Source organism: Hyaena hyaena, unplaced genomic scaffold (assembly GCF_003009895.1).
Source record: "Hyaena hyaena isolate Hyena2069 unplaced genomic scaffold, ASM300989v1 scaffold_1855, whole genome shotgun sequence".
In the NCBI taxonomy this organism is placed as follows: Eukaryota; Metazoa; Chordata; class Mammalia; order Carnivora; family Hyaenidae; genus Hyaena; species Hyaena hyaena.
Window position 1 is genome coordinate 158,248 of NW_024082489.1, and position 6,013 is coordinate 164,260.

Here is a 6,013-nt window from a genome sequence, read left to right on the forward strand (position 1 = left end):
TTTCTATATTACTAATCCAAGGCAAACTCATTTTTATTTCAGTTCCCTAAGCCCTGGATTATCAGTGTCTTTAAAATTTCTCTGGTCTAGATTTAAGGTTTAGATTTCCTATACTATAGTTTGGAAAATTTGGATCTTATTCTACATTTTGTGTCTTATATTTTGGACCATTTAGTAGCTAGATGTTGGTATGAGGTTGATGAGGGAAGAGCTGATTTTTGGTGGTAAAAAAAAAAAAAAGGTACTAGAATTACAATGGAGGCTAGTTTTCACTCCTTGTGGTGGACACTCTCTGGGGTAGAGAGAGTCAGGAATCCTGAACTGTACTTCTCTCCCATTTCTGCCTGCCCTAATTACAACCATTCATTAAGATAAAACTCAGATATTATCTCCTTCATTAAACTTCCTCGCTCTGGCCATAACTACTTTTTCCATCTGCTGAATTCCCATAATCTTGGTTTATTCATCCCTTATGGTACCCATCCTTATCCAAACTATGATATGGTAATTTGTAAACATGTGGAATCTCCCCCAATTGATTATAAAATCATTCAGTAACATAACCATCTCTAATCTACCATCTGATCTCTCAAAGCATCAAATACACTGTCTTGTAAAAAGATAAATGGATGATCAAAGGATTTTATGTAGAGTTTTTTTAATAAGGCTATATTTATAAACTTTTTAAGAAATGTGACATTTTAAACTATCCTTGTAGCAGTTATTCAAGTGTTTATTATTAATTGTCCAGGCAAGTGTAACTCAAATAAACCCGAGAGCTATCTTAGCCCATTGTCAATATGTCCCGTTTAAAGAAATAGTTGTATAGTTCTTAAAGTTGTGATGAATATTGTAGAATTTTACTGTATACTGAAGAGTATCACAAGAGTTTTACACAGTACATAGTGTAATAAGAATTCCTAAAAATATGCTAGGTATCTCTTTCCCCACAATTTCTCATCCATAACTTTAACTAAGAATCTTTCATTTTCTCCATACAGCTCTTCACCATCAGGACAGCCAAACTATGTAGTTCCACATAGCAATGTACATGGTATTATCTATGTGAAACACTACCTCTGGAATTGTGCCATGTACCACCTGCCAACCATATGCAGCATCCCTGCAATTATGTTATTCCCCATTCATTTATACCTTCTCTGCATCATATTACTTCCACACAGAATCATTACACATGACTCTCACCATCTGCAACCCCCTGGGAAGTGCAATTCCTAGGGTAATTAGCCTTTCTCATGAGAATTGACGTCCCTTGAAATTCTGATGAGTAAGATTCTCTCCCTAACTAAACAAAAATCAGTTATAAGCAATATTCACCTCCTAGAAAACATCCTAGATTTACTTTCCGACCTTTAGCTGAAACAACTTTCTATTCATTCATCTACTCAAGACCTGAGAATCTACTATAAATAGAGAACCATTCTATAGTTGGAAATAAAATAATAAATTACACTGTATCTGCTCTTGAGGAACTTAAAGCTCAAATATGGAAGTCAAAGAAACAAATAGACAAGTATATGTGAGAAATACTGTTAGGAGATTAGAGAGGAGCTGCTATAGAAATACACATAAGTGATGAATGAACTAATCTGGACATGAAGGTCAGAGAAAGCATTCTGAAGACCTTTCATTCATATATTTAACAAGTACTTATTAAGCTACTTGTGGTAGTAGGTTCTGGTGATAGAAAAGTAAGCAAACTCGACCTGGTTCTTTGCAATCTGCTGAAAGTTAGCTAAATGAAGTTCAGAGGAGGTTAATAATAGTTCCAGACTAAGGAATCTGTACTTTATCCTGAGAGAGAAGTGAAACCATTAATGACAGTTAGTTAAGCTTGTGAATAGCATAATCAGATTGGAATGTTAGAAGGGTATTTTGGGAAATGACAGGTAAAATAGGGAGAGACTAAAGTCAGAGAATTAGGAAACTATGATACTACTTCAGCTGTAAAGTGAGCACAACATTGGTGAAGAGGTAGAATTAAGGAGTGACATCAGCATGATACCATATAATAGTTTTGTACCATCATCTTTCCACAAAACATTGATTTTGACAATTACCCACATATTAGAGTACTTTTGTAGGAGTCTGGGGGTCTAGCAGAGTAGTTCTAGCAACTATTGGAGAAAAGGTCTGAAAATAGATGGCATTAAAGAGGTTAAGAACATTTTCACTTTACTCATATCACCCCACCACCAGGGAGACACAGCTTAGTGCCAAGAGAGACTCCCTTTGCCCCCAGTTTCTCCCATGATGGAAAGTGAGAGTGTGCTAAATGAGTAAGTACCCAACTTCTTCAGCTATATGGAACACTGCTGAAGAGACCCACTTATTTCTCATGCCCATGAAAAATACTCAGTTTATCTACATGACTGAGGGTCTGGCAGAGGCTCTGAGCACAACAGTCAGCACTTGGTAATCATCAAACGGATGTAGATCCTACTAAAACAATTGCAGACTCCTTCAGGAAAATCACTCATAAGCTGCTTGGATACCTCACCTGTGGACCCTCCCAACTGACCTGTGGACACTCCCAGTGGTCCCTGCACCTCACCTGTACACTCCTGCATGCGCCCATGTGGACAGCAAGTACAAACCCTTGCAGATGCCTAGTAAGCATGAGAAGGAAGCCAGCCTGACGCCATGAAACTGGGGGAAAAGTACAAAAATGAGCATTTTGGGGCAGTGTCTTAGGACAAATAGGAGGCTCTTATCACTCAGCCTGGTTTTGTAGGATTGGGAGAAGGCATACATTCATAAGAATTGCCTTCAAAGAGGGAACAACAAGTGTGGTGTGGGCACATTCGAAGAGATCCAAGAAGCCTCAGAATACCTGGTAGAAATTATGTTAAAGACATTTATTTCCTGAAGCCCGTCAATGAAGACTAGAGGAGGTGATTGCATTTTGAACTGCAAAGACAACAATAGAAGACTTCAAGGAACAGAAGAAAATTAAGTGAACATGGTATCATGAAAGGAAAACAATAATTTCCTAGGAACTCACCCCAAAGAATTGGAGATCTACAATTTGTCCTAGAAAGAATTCAAAATAGTTGTTTTAAGGAAGCTCAGTGAGCTACAAACAAAAAAGACAACCAACCAAAACAAACAAACAAAAAACCAGACAATTCAACAAACTCAAGAAAATAATACATGAACAAAACAATGACTTTAACAAAGAGATAGAAATAATTAAAAGGAACCAGAACAGAAATATTGGAGCTGATGAATACAACAAATGAAATGGAAAATTTAGTAGAGAGCATTAGTAGCATCAATAACAGACTTGATCAATCAGAAGAAAGAGGCAGCAAACTTAGAGACAGTCATTTGAAATTATTCAGCACTCCCATGTTCATTGCATCATTATTCCCAGTAGCCAAGATACGGAAACATCGTAAGTGTCCATCAACAAATGAATGGATAAAGAAAATATATGTTAGCATGCATACACACACACACACACAAGAATATTCAGCCTTAAAGGAAATCCTTCCATTTGCAACAACATGGATGGATCTAGCTGCAGGACATTATACTAAATGAAATAAGCCAGGCACAGAAAGATAGAAAGATAAAACCTGTATGATTTCATTTATATGTGGCAAGTAACAAAAAAAAAAGAATAAATAAAAATAAAATAAAAATAAAAGGGAACTCCTAGAAACAGAGAATAGAATAAAAGCTTCCAGGGACATGGGGTGTCAGAAATAGGCAGATGCTTGGTCAGAAATGAAGTGGTGAAGATTACAGGCAGCCATTGCCATCATGGAAGAGCCTAAATCGTTTCATCAGGGGTGGAAAAAAAGCAAAAATGTGGCATATAAAAGGTCTTTTGCAAATGTAACATATAAAAGCATTGGCTGTTTGAAAGGTAATTATTTGAAAGAAATTTGTGTACATTTGTGAAAATGCTGCATCATGGTGTATTTTATATGAACTCCTATTTCAACATATGCTTTTATTATTTTGTTTACTATTCTCCACTTGGTTGAAATATATTACCCATGTATTTTAATCTTTTTCCCCATTTTTCCAAACTAGAATACCTTAGATGGAATTAGAGGACATCTTAGCCACATTGGGATCACTGGTTCCATTTGCTTCTATACTCCCCATGATAGTCAAGTCAGTGATGGCTTTTACTGTGACCTTAGGCTCATCATTTGGTTAGAATATGATGTTACATTGTTCAGAATTTGGGGCTTTGTTCTTGCTATATGGTTACTTATCAACCTTGCTCTAGTTCCTCTAACCTTGCCTTTTTCTTTAGTTCTTGCAACTGCTTTTCTAGATTCTGAACAGAGTTGATGGAGTATTTTGATGGACTCAGTAGGATTCTATTCATGCCTACTATGGCTAACCTTCTGACTCTAGCTCCTCTATGGACCCCAAAACATGTCTGCTCACCTTTCCCTTTGGATCCCTTTGGTAAGACCTCTGACCTATTTGTCTAGGGGATGTGGTCCCCTATTGTCTAGGTGGACTTCTATCCTGATGAGTTATGACCAAAATCTTTTTCCAGTGTGACAGACATTTAAGAACTCCCTCTTTATAAAACATAGGCTGTAAATAGATATTTAAACAAACCAATATTTACCTTTGGGAAAAGTGGAACACCCTAGTTTTTATATAATAGCTTATACACCTTTATTAGATTTAAACAAGTGTGGAATTAATCCAAAGCAGAATAGTTTGCCTCTTGAATATTTATGTCACCAACAGAAATCTAGATACACAAGTAGTTGTTTTTTGAGTGAGAGTACCATCAGTGATGATTGCATTTGTAAGAACTAATTGTTTCATATTTTGCAGCTATACTGTTTAGGGCAAAACTGTACTTGGCCCGAAGAAGTGATGCAGTTAAAAAAGCTTAGGCATAGCACAGCAGTTAACAGCATGGAGTATGGATTCAAACAGCCTAGGCTCAAGTCTTTCTTTAGGCACTTGTACTTTAATAACTTTAGAAATTTGCTTTATCTCCTTATTCTTATTTCCCCATCTAAACCTCATAAGGTCTTTCTAAATATTGAATGAGATAAAAGATGCAAATTGCTTAAGTTCATGACAGGCACAAAGTAAGTGCTCAATTAATATTAAAAACAACTCACATTTTCTGAACACTTAATTCTGAGCTGCATACTATTTTATGTATGCATTTTAATTCAGTTAATTTTCACATAATTCTCCTATAAAGTTCATACTGTTATTCCTATATTAAAAATAATGAGCCTTAGGCACAGAAAGGCCATTTAATTTGGCTACATGGTATAATTGAAAATCTTATCCCTGTGTAGGGTTCCTAAATCCATAGTCTTAACTGTTTCACAATACTGACTGTTGGTTAATGTTAACTATCATTATTCTTCCAATTTGTGAATTTCCATTTTTGGAAAAAATTCTAAATTCCGGGTCTTCAGTCTAGGTGGGTCTACATTTTAGAATAGTGTCATCATTGAATATCATTTTTCTCTTGCCTCTCTAACTCATTGACTTCCTTTTCTTTGGTGTATACACATATCATGGATACTATACAAATGTAAGTTTGGGGAGGGAAGGGTCAGTGCTACTTACCCAATGAAACTATAATTCCCTTGATAGCAGGGATCATAGCCACCAGGGCTGTGCTAAGAACACATTATGGGCTCTATAATATTTTCAGATAGATGCTTATGTAACTAATGACTTCACTTTATTTTAAATACAATGTAAGAGGTTTAATGACTTCAGTTTATTTTAAATACAATGTAAGAGGTTTGAAGCCTCTTATGAATACAGAAAGGCTATCCCAATGCATTATTTAATACATCTTCTGATGAGGTTTATAGAGATTCTTTCTTTTCCTAATTACTGCTCTGGTTAAGCAATAAAAAACAAACTGATCTTTATATTGTGGCATGACTATGAATTCAGCCATGCCTAGGATACTGTTTTAAACTTGACTCTTATTCTGCCCTTTAGCTGCCAAAGGAATCCAGAAAGTAGATAGTCT